Source organism: Tenrec ecaudatus, chromosome 1, assembly GCF_050624435.1.
Source record: "Tenrec ecaudatus isolate mTenEca1 chromosome 1, mTenEca1.hap1, whole genome shotgun sequence".
Classification (NCBI taxonomy): domain Eukaryota; kingdom Metazoa; phylum Chordata; class Mammalia; order Afrosoricida; family Tenrecidae; genus Tenrec; species Tenrec ecaudatus.
In genome coordinates, this window is record NC_134530.1 from 236,546,371 (window position 1) to 236,561,537 (window position 15,167).

The following is a 15,167-nucleotide window of genomic DNA, read 5'->3' on the forward strand; positions in this document are numbered from 1 at the left end:
AGCTGGTGTGAAAAACACACCAGCCTGTGTGATCATGAGGGTGTCAATGGGATCAAGTATCAGGCATCAAATACCCAGAAAAAAAAGAGTGATGTCTATGAAGGGGAGGGTGAAGAGGCGACCAAAACCCATCTGTAGACAATTGGACACCCCTTCATAGAAGGGTCATAAGGAAGAGATGAGCCAGTCTGGGTGCAGTATAGCACCAATGAAACATATAACTTTCTTCTAATTCTTTAATGCCCCCTCACTATCATGATCCCAATTCTACCTTACAAATATGGCTAGACCAGGCCATGTACATTGGTACAGATAAGAGCTGGAAACACTGGGCATCCAAGACAGATGAACACCTCAGGACCAATAATGAGAATAGTAATACCAGCAGGGGAAGGGGAAGGTGGGAGAAGAAAGGGGGACTCAGTCACAATGATTGACATATAACACCCCCCCTTCCAGGGGGACAAACAACAGAAATATGGATGAAGGAAGACAGCTGTTAGTGTAAGACATGAAAAAATTCTAAATTATCAAGGTTCATGAGGGGAGGAGCCAGGGGAAAATGAGCTGATACCAAGGACTCAAGTAGAAAGAAAATTTTTTGAGAATGATGATGGCAACATATGTACAAATGTGCTTGACACAATGGATGTATGTATGGATTGTGATAAGAGCTGTAAGAGCCCCCAATAAAATGATTTTTTTTAGAAAATGGATGTCTTTTTGGGCAGATGTTTTCAACATTTTTTAATTCTAATTTATCCATTGTAAACATCAACACAGTCAGTGAAAAAACACCAAGATTCATAACAAATATTTAATACAACTATAAAGAGAAAAAGACAACCCTACAATAATAATATCAACTTGCCATTGAGTCGGTTATGGCTTGTGGTGATTCTACAATACAGAGAAGAACTGCCCCGGGGGTTTCCAAGGCTGTAATTCTTTATGAGAGTAGAAAGCCTTGTCTTTCTCTCACAGAGTAGCTGGTGCTTTCAAAAGGCTGACCTTACATTTAAAAGCCCAACATATAAGAGACTTTAGTACACCACTTTTGATGAAGATTAAAGTAACTCAACAAAGATGCAGAAGATCTAAATAACACAGCAAACCAACTTGACTGATAAGGACATCAGATAGTCCACCCAACAACTACACAATATATAACTTTATCAATGCACATGAAACATTCTCCAAAGTAGTCTATATGTTATATCACAAATAAAGAGACAAACGACTTTAAAACATTGAAATACTACAATGCATTTTCTCAGATTACTGATGGGGTGGGATATGGGTAGATTGGCAATGCCATATCAAATAAGAGAATAATCTATAAATTTTATGGAAAATCTTACCATATTAATAACAAATCAAACAAAAGTGTAATAAAAATGAGCAGGGGGCATGAATAGACACTTCACAAAAGAAAACATTCAGTTGGTCAACAAATACATGAAGATGTGCCTGCAATCATTAGCCATTAAAGAGATGCAAATCAAAAGATCAATACCATCTCAGCCCTGCATAAGCAGCAATGTTCAAGCACAACGCAACAATGTTGGCAAGCGTGTGGGCACATCAGAACCCTCACACACTGCTGGTAGGACTTTAATGAAACCTTTTTGGAAAAGAGGCATTACACTTTTATTTTAAAAAATGGAGATAAAAATTATATATATATATATATATATATATATATAATCCAGCAATCCAACTACTAGTATATATTTTAGAGCAACAAGAGCCATGCCATGAATAGATATGTACACATCCACATTCATCACAGCATTATTCACAAAAGAACAAAGAAGTGCCATCAAGGAATGAATGTATAAACAAACTACCATACACGCACACAATGGAACACTGGGAAGCCTTCAAGAATAATGACAGATCCCTGACACTTCACAACAGGGATGAACCTAGGGGCACTGTGCTGACTGAAGTTAGCCAAACACAAAAGAACAAACACGGTGCTGTACAACTACTCTAGAAATTTAAGGAGAGATTTACACACAGGAGCAGGCGGAGGGGGGAGTAAACCACAAACTCCAGGGTAGACAGGTATTGAATTGGGTGAAAAGAGAGGCAATATACAATGCTGGAACATCTACACAAATATAATCAAGACAAAGAAAGCAGTAGGAGAAGCAAAAGAGTTAAAAGAAACAAAGATAAATATTATCACTTACATAATCCAGCTAAAACAATGAAAGCAATAATCTCCAAGTGTATGCATAGACACTGAAATTGGACAAGGGTGGGAACACTGATGGACTGCACTCATAAATATACTGAGATTTGACAAAGGATAGTTCCAAATATGCGTTTATATGTGCTCTGAATATATTCATGAATAGAGAATACAGGGAGCAAAGGTATGGAAACACCTTAGCCATAATCGGACATCTGCAGGGAGTGAGTCACTCATCCTGTGGCTCAAGGGGACACCTAGGCCAACGGGCCTAACCCAGTCTGTAAAGAGAATGTTCTACATCCTACTTTGAAGATGGGAGTCTTGAAAGCTTCGGAGTGACTATGAGATGAACAACCATTGGTTTCTCTCCACCCCCAGCAAAGACGTGAACAAAATCATAGATTCAAGGACACAATTAGTGTCAAGAACTAGAGGGAAAAGGGACTGCCATTAAGTCTATTTCAATTTATAGCAACGCTTTACAGGGTTTCGGAGGCTTTACATTAAATCTTTTATGGGAGCATACAGCCTCAACTTTTTTTCTCCTGCTCTGTTTCTTCTTTTGCTATCTCTACTTCATAAAAGTAACATCTTTTTGTGTCCTATATATTTGAAATACTCATTTATTTTCTCTTCACATTTTTGTTAGGGGGATTTCCGTAGACTGATATTCAAGTGTAATGATGATGTCTAATATTTTTTCAAGTTCTCGGATGAGCCAACCAAAGGGATTGCCCTCCTGTTATGATGTTTGTGGTTTTTATGACTTATCTTTGATTCATTGTTAAAAATTTTCTCATCTCTTTCCCATAGGGCCTGGAATACACTATGGGGCTTGAAAAAGTATGTGGGAAAGCCCAGTTGCTTTTCATTCCAATTTTCCATGAACTTATTGAAGCATGCTCAAGGATGATAGCTATTTGTAATTTCCTATCTACTAAGTCAAAAATCTGTGTCTTAACTGAGTTTGCTGTTTGCATTGCTTCATCAGAGTGTACATGTGTGTTTCCTCCCCTTTAAGCATCCTATATAATTTTTTAAAAAATTGGAAGTCAGACATGATATATTGGGTCATTGATGTATTAGGAATTGAGTTAGACTTTTTGAGGCAAATTTATGTTAATCTGGTTCATAGTTGGACTTTGTGTTTTATTACATGCTATTGATATTGTGCCAAAGAGTTTCACTTCCTCTAGTGAGTGACTTAATTTCCACTGCCGTGATCCTTGGGCTAAGAACTTCTTAAATACAGTGTGCACCGTATAGCTCTCTAAATTAATCCACTGTTACTATGTTGAAGCCCGTGGTAAAGTGTTAAGCAGAGGAAACACTATAATCTTATGATTGAATCTCAGTTTTTCTTGGATTTGGGACACTGCCCTGAAATCTTCAAATGGGTTTCTAAGCTATTTTTCTCTCTCCTCTTAGGGAAGTCAGAAAGGCTGGCGAGGTGTGGGATTCTCCAGATGAGATAATCCTCTGGTAAAATAACATCTTTGGAAGGCAGATCTGTGTAGAGAGAACATTTTGAGCACCTGTCAAAATAACTACTTTCCCCTTGTGTGCATTTCAAAATGGTTACTTCTCCTCTTTCTTCTCTAGGAAGAATTTATTTTTTCCTTCTCTTCTCATTGCGAGAAGCTGGTGGGATGGAAGTAAAAACAAGAAGAGCATTAAAACAGAAGAATGGGCACCACTTAAGCCTGGAGCCACAGAAGCACTTCGATCCCCAACTACTCCAAACTCCGTTTCCAACAGTTGGTCAAATTTCCACTTGAGTATCTTTGCCTTGGTGGCACTATTGGGGAAGCATTGGACCACTGAGAGGTTGTTGGTTCAAACCCACTAGCCACTTCTCCAGAAATAAAAAGCCTCATTCTTCTTAGTCATAAGCCAGATTCTCTGATGATGTGCTCAGCATACAGTTCAGTAAGTATGGTGAGAGGATGCCACCCTGAACCCCACCTCTCCTTGTTTTAGGCCATGCAGTATGCCCTTATTGTGTTCACAAAACTGCCTTTCTTTGCAAATAATTTTTAACGTGTAACTCACATATCATACAAGGAAATAATTCAACCGAATTAAGAAGAGTTGTACACTCTTCACCACAATCAATTTGGGAACATTTTCTTCTTTCTGACACTCACTGTAGTTATCTGCCCGTTTTCCCCAGTCATGCTCCTTCAAAAAAGTAAACCTCACTCACTGCCGTCACGAGGATGCCAACTCACAGTGACCCTAGGACAGAGTAGAACTTGTCCCTGCAAGTTTCTGAGACTGTGACTATTTATGAGAATAGAAAGCCCTGTTTTTCTCCTATGGAGCAGCTGGTGGTTTTGAACTGCTGACACTTCAATGAGAAGCCCAATGTGTAACCACTATATAAACAGGCCATGCCCCAAGGTAATTATTAATACAGCTATCGTCTCTACAGAGTTACCTATCCTAGATTTCATATGCAGTACTCCATCAGCTAGTTGAAACACTTCAATTAGTATGCCATCAATTCGTGGAGTCTTGTTTTGGGCTCATGCTTTTAGTGCAGCTTATGCTTCCTTCAGGTTCATTGGTTCTTGCTCATATACTCTCATCAATCTGATATCATATACTCTCATCAATCTGATATCATATACTCTCATAAATCTGACATATAGAGTCCCCCACACCCCACCTCAAGGGACTGTTCTGAGATTGTAACTTTTTTACCGGAGTAAAAAGTCATTTCTCCCCTCAGATCTGTTGGTGAGTTTGAGATGAAGACCACGTGGACTGAAGCATAACACATAACTTTTACACCACGCGGGCTCCAGGGCCCAGACACTATCTCTTAGAATAGCAGCCAACTTTTTGGTAAAAAAACAACTCTGTATTCTTCCATCTTCCTTGGATGCTTATTTCATGTGCCATATTTTGCCCACAAATTTTTTCAATATTTCAATCTGAGGCTTAGATTTTTGTTTTTTATTCTGTCAGTTTTGGTTCTTAATTTTTGGTGGGTTTTAAAAATAATTTTATTGGCGGCTTATAAAACTTTTATCACAATCCATACATCCATCCATTGTGTCAAGCACATTTGTACATTTTTTGGCATCATCATTTTCAAAACATTTGCTTTCTACTTGAGCCCTTGGTATCAGCTCCTCATTTCCCCCCTGCTCTTCCCGCTCTTCCCTCCCTCCCTCTCGAACCCTTAATAATTTATAAATTATTATTATTTTGTCATATCTTACACTGTCTGATGTCTCACTTCACCCACTTTTCTGTTGTCCGTTCCCCAGGGAGGTTATATGTAGATCCTTTTAATTGGTTCACCCTTTCTCCCCTACCCTCCCTCCACCCTCCTGGTATTGCCACTCTCGTCACTGGTCCTGAAGGGCTCATCCATCCTGGATTCCCTGTGTTTCTGGTTCCTATCTGTACCAGTGTACATCCTTTGGTCTACCGGATTTGTAAGGTAGAATTGAGATCATGATAGTGGAGTGTGGGGATGTAGCGGGGGCAAGGAGCATTTAAGAACTAGAGGAAAGTTATGTTTCTGGCATTCCATAATGCTTACCTTCCCAGCGCAAGCACTGAAGAGAAATGTGTGCATAATCAAATGTGGTGAGGAAAACTGATGGTGCATGGCTATCAAAAGATATAGTGTCTGGGGTCTTAGAAGCTTGACGGTAAACAAGCGGTCATCTAGCTCAGAAGCAACAAAGTCTACATGGAAGAAGCACACCACGCTGTGTGATCATGAGGTGTCGAAGGGATCCAGTATTAGGCATCAAAGAACACAAAATCATATCATTGTGAATAAGGTAGAGTGGAGATTGGGGACCCAAAGCCCATCTGTAGGCAACTGGACATCTCCTGACAGAAGCAGATGACGTAGTTAGAGTGAAGTGTAGCAACAATGAAACATACAACTTTTCTCTAGTTCAATGTGTCCCCCCCTTCCCTCCCCCCACTATCATTTTTGGTTTTCTAAATCTGGGGCCTTACACATTTCATATTTGACTTTGTCTTTTCAAGCTGCCCTTTGAAATTTTCTGTTTATCTTTTTGATGGATCATTTCTTCCATGTGTCTCCATTACTCAATTTCAGAACATTTATTTTTGTTCTCATACTGATGTTAGTTCCAAATTTCCCCCTAACTCCCCAAGCCATGCCCCTCAACAAACAAACAAAGACCAACAACAACAAGCCAAATTCACTGTTGACTCATAGTGATCCTATAGGACTGGGTAGAATTGGTCCCTGCGAGTTTCCGCAACTGTAACTTAAGTGCAAGTTTCAGAGACTCTTTTGACATCTGCTTTGATCTCTTCTTTCTTTCCTGCCTTCTTAATGGTCTTTTTGCTTTTTTCATAAATGATATCGTTGATGTTCTCCCATAGCTCATCATTTGTTCCTTAATTAGCATTCACGGTGTTATATCTGTTCTTGAAATTCAGGTGAGATATACATGAGGTAGTTAGATGGTTTTATGTCAACTTGAAGATGTATAAAAGTGTACGAGTTGAATCCAATCTGTCATCAGGTCATGTCCTGATGATGCCTCCTTAGGGCTGTGGAATTCTTTTAACCAGAAGAACTGGGAGCTTTTCTCTCTCTCTCTCTCTCTCTCTCTCTCTCTCTCTCTCTCTCTCTCTCTCTCTCTCTCTCTCTCTCTCTCCTTCTCTCTCTGTCTATCTCTCTCTCTCTCTCTCTCTGCTCCTTCATCCTTCAGGCTTGTTGGGACTCTGCCACTGGTGTCCTGCCTGGTTTCCACTGACTTTGGATTCACGTGGCTCTGCACCCACTGGCCTATGACTTTCCTGCATTCTGCATGAGTGCATGTGGCTCATGAATCTGAAGAGAGATTTATGAACAAGGATGAGACTTATGGACTTCTGTTGGACTGAGCTCCGATGTTTTCTTGATATATAATTCTTCTTTTTTAATTCATGCTATATAGGCTCTTTATTTAATGGATTCATTTGTATAGAGCAAGAGTTCTTGCTCTGGACCATGGGTGACCACAAAGAAACTGAGAAACCGTGAGTCCTGGATGCTGACAAGCAGCAGCACATTTAAACGGCCGCACAGATCGTCCTTAGGTGACCAGGCACGGCTGGAACGTGGTAGTGGTGCTCACCCACCACCTGTTCCAAAAATACAATTTGCTTAAATTGGGGGGATTTGGGGCCAGTTTTGCAGTGGTAAAAGCTGCCAGTCATTCGCGCGCGCATGCGTGTGTGTATCACTGTGTGGCTAGCTATGAGTTAAAACGCTGGCCTGAAATTCAGATAAAATCTCTCAGTACTTTTTCCATGTGGACTTTTTTTGCTTCTGAGCTTGATGGCCGCTTGTTCACCTTCAAGCCTTTAAGACCCCAGACACTATCTCTTTTGATAGCCGGGCACCATCAGCTTTCTTCACCACATTTGCTTATGCACCCACATGGAAGAAGCACACCGGCCAGTGCGATCACGAGGTGCCAAGGAACCAGGTAAAAGGCATCATGCAAAAAAAAAAAAAACAACAACGATATAAGTGTGTGTATGTATGTGTATATATGTGTATATGTATATGTATATATATATATATATACCATATTAAATGAAGGGGGAAGTGCAGAGTGGAGACCCAAGGCCCAAGTGTCGGCCAATGAAGATCCCCTCATACAGGCGTTTAGGAGAGGAGATGGGTTAATTAGGGTGCGAGGTAGTACCGATGAAGAACACAGCTTTCCACCAGATCCTGGATGCTTCCTCCCCCCAACTACCATGATCCGAATTCTACCTTGCGGGGCTGGATAGGGCAGAGGCTGTACACTGGTACATATGAGGGCTGGAGGTACAGGGAATCCAGGGTGGATGATACCTTCAGGACCAAGGGTGTGAGGGACGATGCTGGGAGAGTGGAGGGTGAGTGGGTTGGAAAGGGGGAACTGATTACAAGGATCCACATGTGACCTCTTCCCTGGGAGAGGGACAGCAGAGAAAGGGGGAAGGGAGACTCCGGATAGGGCAAGATATGACAAAATAACGAGGTATAAATTACCAAGGGCACATGAGGGAGGGGGGAAAGGGAGGGAGGGGAAAAAAAAAAGAGGACCTGATGCAAGGGGCTTAAGTGGAGAGCAAATGCCTTGAGAATGATTGGGGCAGGGAATGTATGGATGTGCTTTATACAATTGATGTATGTATATGTATGGATGGTGATAAGAGTTGTATGAGTCCCTAATAAAATGTAAAAGAAGAAAAGAGGAGAAAAAATGATTAGGGCAAAGACTGTACAGATGTGCTTTATACAATTGATGTATGTATATGTATGAACTGTGATAAGAATTGTATGAGCCCCTAATAAATTGTTAAAATTAAAAAAAAATCTCTCAGTACTAAATTAAAACCCAAACAAAACCCAGCCAATAGGGGTTAAAAATTGTGCATTTCAACCTGAGTGTAACCGAGACTGCCAGCAGACTGGTAGATACAGTTTTGAGAAGCATGAAACAGTTCCGCTGCGAGAACCTTTCCTCTGCGTCATCTCCGTTTTCAAGAAGAGCCGGCGAGTGTGATTTCCATCTTTAGAGAGGGAAGGCGAAGGGAGGTGCGAGAAGGCAGAGGTGAGACACGGGCACAGAAGCTGCCCAGCGGGCAGCGGGGGCATTTGGTGGTTTTGGTCTTGGTACCAGCAGCTCGCACCCGTGGGCCAGTGCCCAGGGCTGGCTGGGCTATACCGTTTTTCCGGGCAGTCAAGACTCGGAGCATGGACCCGAGCCGGGCAACAGCCGGTGCCTTTTCACGCCCCTGCACGACCACAGCACAGCTCGGGGGAGGGGGGGGTGGGGCTCTCAAAGCCTTCATAAATATTCTTCACTAGGAGAGCCACACCGGGCTTGTCCAGAGACCGAACTGCCTTTTCCATACCGTTAGCCTTCAAAGAAATGAGCACCTTCAAGACAAGGCTGCCTGCTCCACCCTTGACCGCCTGGCTCCGGGTGTTGATGGGGGTTCAGCGCGGCCTGCAGAGCAGCGGCCATGCTTCCTTGCCGCAGGCAGGAGTCCACCTCGCCCCTCTTCCTCATAATGAACTTGTTCTCATCGTACTCATCCACGTCCACCTTCCGGAAGGGGCCCACGACACCGTGTTCCTCCACATCCCGGATCTTCCCCTCGGGGGCTGCCCCGGTCTCCTACAGTGGCCTCAGCCTGGCAGGTGCCTCCACGTCCCTCGATATATAATGATCCGTGATATAAAGCTCTTTCTTATACATATTTGAATGTCACTACCACAATACTCAAGGTTGTATTTTTGTATGCTTTTATTGAGATCTCGTACGATTCTTATTACAATCCATGCATCAATTGCATCAGGCATTTTTTGCGCATATGTTGTCATCATTCTTTTCTAGAAAACTACTTTCTATCGAGCCTTTGGTGTCAGCTCCATTTCCCCCTCCCTCATGACCGCTTGATAGATTATAAATTATTATTTTCTTATCTCACACTGACCACTGTCTCCCTCCCTCCATGGTTTCTGTTGTTCTTCTGTTGTTTCTGTAAGTGTGGTTGTGTGTCAATCATTATGATCGGTTTCCCCTTCCTCCCCTCTTCCCCCACTTCTCCTTCTCCCTACCTAGCTATTCCCACCTACCTAGCTATTCCCATTCCTGCTCCTGGGTTGCATGTGTCATGAGTTCTTATCTCTTTTCTATACCTGTGTACATGCTACAGTCTAGTCAGATGAGAGGCAGCACTAGGGCATGGGAGTGGGGTGTGAGGAAGTCTCAAGGAACCAGAAGAATATTATGTGTTTCATCTGTGCTTTATTGCTCCCTGGTTGACTCATCTCTTCCCTGTAACTGCTCTGTGGGGGATGTTCCATGGTCTACAGATGGGCTTTGGGTCTCTCCTCTGACCACCCTCATTTGCAACCATATGGTTTTGTTTGTTTGTTTGTTGGGGGTCTTCTGATACCTCTTACCTGGTCCCTATGACACCTCATGATTGCATAGGTTGGCATGCCTCTTCTATGTGGGCTTGTTGTTTCTCTGCAGCGTAGCTGCTTGTTTAACTTCGAGCCGTTATGACCCCAGATGCTATATCTTTTAATAGCCAGGTACCATCTGCCTTCTTCATTACATTTGCTTATGCACCAATTTTGTCTTCAGCAATTGTACCAGGAGGGTGAGCATCTCAGATTGCCAATGTGTTAGAACTAAGTGTTCTTGTATTAAGAGATGGTATGAGCAGAGGTCCAAAGTCCATCTACTACCTTAGTGTGTTGCCATATAAATATATGTACATAAGCCTATACTTCTATTTTTATGGATTAATGTATTTACATATGGACATACCTATGCTTATATCTCTATCCATAACTTTGCTTCATAGATCATTCCTGTTTCCCTTTACCTTCCTTCTGCCCCACCATCATGCTCATCCTACATCTGCCTCATAGTGCTTCATCTCAGCTAGATTGCTGTTGTGCCAGCACCCCCAGGATCTCTATGTCCTCATTGTTGTTGATTTTTATTCCCTAGTTGTTCCTCTGTCTGTGGTGTTGTTTGCCCACCGCACCCTTCCCCCATCCCCTTTTCCCCAAAGGTTCCCTTGGGATTGTTGGTCCTGTTGCTTTCTCCTTGAGCATGCTTCCCATGCCTGTCTGATGTAAGTAAGCATACCAACAACGGCATAGACCAAACAAATAGAAAACAAATGATTGGGAAAAAAAGAAGAAAAAAACATACATAATTCCAGGTCTGTCCACTGATCAAGGTTGTACTTTGGTTTTCATAGACTAGTTTTCATTTTCTTCAGCATCAAACTGAACTTACATATAAACAACTGATGGCCTGTTCCCCTTGTTGTATTTTAGCTGATAATATTAAGCCTCTCTAATATTGAACATATCTTTCCACAGATATAGGCCAGGAAATTTTCTGTATATTCCATAAAGAAAAACCCACATCTATAGTTGTCTTTTGAGTTGTAGAATAAAAGATATTAGTGATGAAGAAGTACTTGGTCTTGCAAAATTCTATCATGTGATCTCCAGTTATGTTTATCAACTATTGACATCATATTTTCCACCTACTGTTCCTTCTTTCTCACTTTGCACTACAATCACTAACTATTATCAATGCATCGTAATTGAATGTTTGGTACATTTTAGACTGAAGATGTTGGTAGAGTCTTCAATTTTGGCATCATTAGCTAAAATAGTTGGTGCATACAACTTAATAATATTTGTGTTGATTTGAGGAACAGACAACTGAGAAGGACTCAGCTCCCCACTTCACTTCAGAGGAAGTTGCCACTGAAAACCGTATACATAGCCTTGGCACATTGTCAGATAGTGAAGGCCAAATGAATGGAAGCAGAAGAGTGTCAGAGTTAGTGCCCGAGGATGGGACCTGGGGTCATAGAAGGCTCAAATATAACTGAGGAGGAACTGATTTCTTAGAGTAGTGTTGACCATGGTTTCACGAGTTGGGGGAAAACCGATGGAAGTGGAGCCTATGGGATCTTCATTTGCTGCTGGGGCAAGCATCAAGGTAAGGAGATAAAAATGCAAACATCTGCTAATGATTGTAACTCAGAGTGTTACAATATAATGCAGGATTGGAAGGATGCGTACTACCCACCTGAGATATGCACCTGGCTTGCTGAAAGTGAGGAGGGCTTGAAGCACTTGCTAGTAAATATCAAGAGTTGAAGCTTTCAATATGGATGAAATCCATTGTGATGAAAACCAAAATCCTCAAACTGGACCAATAATCAATATGAAGGTAAATGGAGAAAAGGTTGAAATTGTCAAGTGTTTGTCATGCTTGGATCTAGAATCAATGTTCCTGGCAGCAACAGTCACGAGATCAAAAGATAGGTTGCGTTATTTAAATCTGCTACACAAGATCTCTTTAGAGTATGGAAAAGCAAAGATGTTACTTGGAGGAACAAGGTCACTTTGAGAACAAAGGGCAAAGGATTACGGTTACTTTGATGACTTGCACCTGACCCAAGCCATGGTATTTTCCTTGCCTCATATGCATGTGAAAGTTGGACATTGAATAAAGAAGACCAATAAAGAATTGCATTTGAATGTGGTTCTTCAGAAGGTAATGAAAATGACATGGATTGCTAAAAGGAGAACAAATCTGTCTTTGGAGAAGTAGAGCCAGAGAGCTCCTCAGGGGCAAATATGACCAGACTTGGCCTTATATAGTTGGATGTATTGTCAGTGGAGACAAACACCTTGAGGCGGACATCATGCGTGGTAAAGTGGAGGGGCAGCGAAGACAAAGAAGGCCCTCAGTGAGAAGGGCTGACAAGGAGCTTAGGCACAGGGCCAATGTGAGGATGGCGCAAGGTCTTGCAGCGTTCCATTCCGTGTGCACAGGATCGCTGTGTCAGGTCTGAATCGATTGCACCCACCTGCAACAAGAATGCCTATTCTATTGATTTTTAAGTGGTCCCTTAAATTTTCAATGACTTCCAATTTTCCTAGATTCATAATTGTGCATTGTAAAGTCTGACTGTTAATATCATTTTCCAGATTTTTTTTCTCATTTTATTCACGCTCTATCCAGAAATGACCGGTAGAGGCTTTATTTCACCCACACCAAAGGCTTTATTCGACCCACATCACCATGGCCAACTCTACCTTAAGAAAGCAGCTTTTCCTCAATCATATTTTGAGTGCCTTTCAACCTGAAGGATTCATCTTCTGGCATGGTCTCTAACAGTGTTATACGTCTATTCATTAGGTTTTCAGCATATGACAATGTTTTGATGCTACCCATTAGATTTTCGATGGTGTATTCTTCTGAAGTAAATAATCTACTTGTTCTTTGTAGTGTGTTATTTTTCTGCCAGCTCTGCTGAAATGTGTTCACTTTGAGTGAAATACAAGTGACATAGCTTTCAGCATCACAAGCAACCACAGGACAATAAAATGACAGACTAGTGGGGTAAACCATTTTAGAAGCTAGCAAATGATTAAGAACCAATGGAATTAAAAAAAAAATACATGCTTAACCAAAGGCATTGACAAACTGCCAAGCTCCAGGAACTAAGTACTCACAGTTGAGATATTTCAACAAATGGGATGCAATAATGAAATGCTTACAGGGCTATGCCTATAGACGGGAAGGTCCTGGCCATCCATCGATAAGAGGTCCATAGTAATGTCCAATTTAAAGAAAAGTTAGACAAGAGAACACAGAAATTACCAAACCGTAGCACTAATATCAGAGGCACAGAATATGACTCAAGATCATTTTAAAACTGTAGCAGTGGAACTTTAACAGAAAACTGATTGTGTTTTGAACTAGATTCAAGAAAATATAGAACTAGGTATATCATTGCTGATGCCTTATTGGTTCTTGGTTAAAAGCAGAGAATTCCAGAATGATATTTACCTGTGTGTTATTGACTAGCAATTATGTAGATTATGGCTAATATTGCAAACAATGGGAATTCTGGGACACTTACATGTGTTCGTATGGAACCTTCATACAGACCAATAGATACCCATTCGACCAAAACAAGGGGGCACTATACGTTCAAAATTAGGGAAAGTTATGTGTATTTAGTATGCATGTTAGACAACGAATCTGAGAAGTCCTGCTACATGAAGAAGAACATGGCCTGAGGAGCAGGGAAAAGATCATGACTAGACTGCCAAATGCAAATGACACAACGTTGCTTGCAGAACGCACAGGCCAGAAGCACTAATTGATGATGGTCAAGGCCTAAATACTTTAGTATGGATTCTAACTCACTTTAAAACAGAACCCTCACAGGCGTACCAATAAACAAAGCCACGATGAAGAACACTTGACGTGGTCAGGGTTTCATTTTACTTGGATCCCCAAACAATGCCCTTGGAAGCGTTAGTCTAGAAGTCCAAGGTTCCCATTAGGAACATCTGCTGCAAACGACTTTAAAATAAGAGAACTAAGGAGAACCATATGTTAATATTTAAGCATGAGATCTCCAATAGCCTGATATGCCTACGAAATTGGAAAATCAGTAAAGAACAATCGATGCTTTTGAATTCTGGTATTTGTGAAGAATATTGAATACTCCATGTATTGCCAAAGGACAACAACACCAAAACACTGTCTTAGAAGAAGTGTAATCGAAAGGCACCTTCACAGAAAGTCTAGAGAGACTTTGTCTCTCTTGCTGTAGACGTGTTATCAGGAGGAATGATCCCTGGAGAAGGGCATCATGATTTGTAAAGCAGAAGGTTCATGAAAAAGAAGACAACCTGCACTGAGCTGCATTGACGGTGCTGCGACGAGGGACTTAAATGCAGTGATGACTGTGAGAATGCACAGGACTGCCGGGTGTTCCATTCTCTTACACATTGGTCTCTGTGTGTGCAAACAATCTGACAGTGCTTAACAATAATACCAACAATCATTATGCCTCATATTTATTCTGCCTTGAAGAGGTAAAATCTTTAGCTTCACCTAAAGTAAGGTGGTGTTTCCACGTGGTCTGAGAAATAATGCTTGGAATAATTGAGGTCCATTCGTTTGTGAGTTACATTGTGAGTGAATTATTGAACCCAGAAAAGAAAATAGAGTCAACAGGGGAATGTGAGGGTATTGCGTGGACTCTGGCGTTTGTGGCTAGCATGTGCTTCATTGACAGAAAAAAAAAGTGATGTGTAATTCAGGTATTAAATAGAGCAATATATTCACTGTTTTCAAGTGAGGGCAGACTAGCCTGGAGAAAATAAATTACAGAAGTTGTAATGACTTCGTTGGAGTTTGAAGAATGCAGTATATGTACCAGATGAAACAATGAACTGAAGGCATAGAGAGATCAATGTTTGCAAAAGTCCGGTGTAATTCTTTTGTGAAAGGCCTGATAGTTTGTCTACTTCCCAATTTGTTTCGTGAATTGCTTTTGTTCTGTAGCATCTCCTCACCTTTTTTTTCTACTAATTTTTAGAAATGTAGGAAGATATGGAAAGGAA

At 41.3% G+C, this 15,167-nt stretch overlaps 1 protein-coding gene and 1 pseudogene across 1 annotated transcript in view; both read right to left on the minus strand.

Moving 5' to 3' along the window:
- USH2A (usherin) overlaps positions 1 to 15,167 on the minus strand; it is a 987,589-nt gene that overhangs the window by 618,173 nt on the left and 354,249 nt on the right. The window lies entirely within an intron of this gene.
- On the minus strand, positions 8,729 to 9,335 carry LOC142429651 (actin-related protein 2/3 complex subunit 5 pseudogene; annotated as a pseudogene).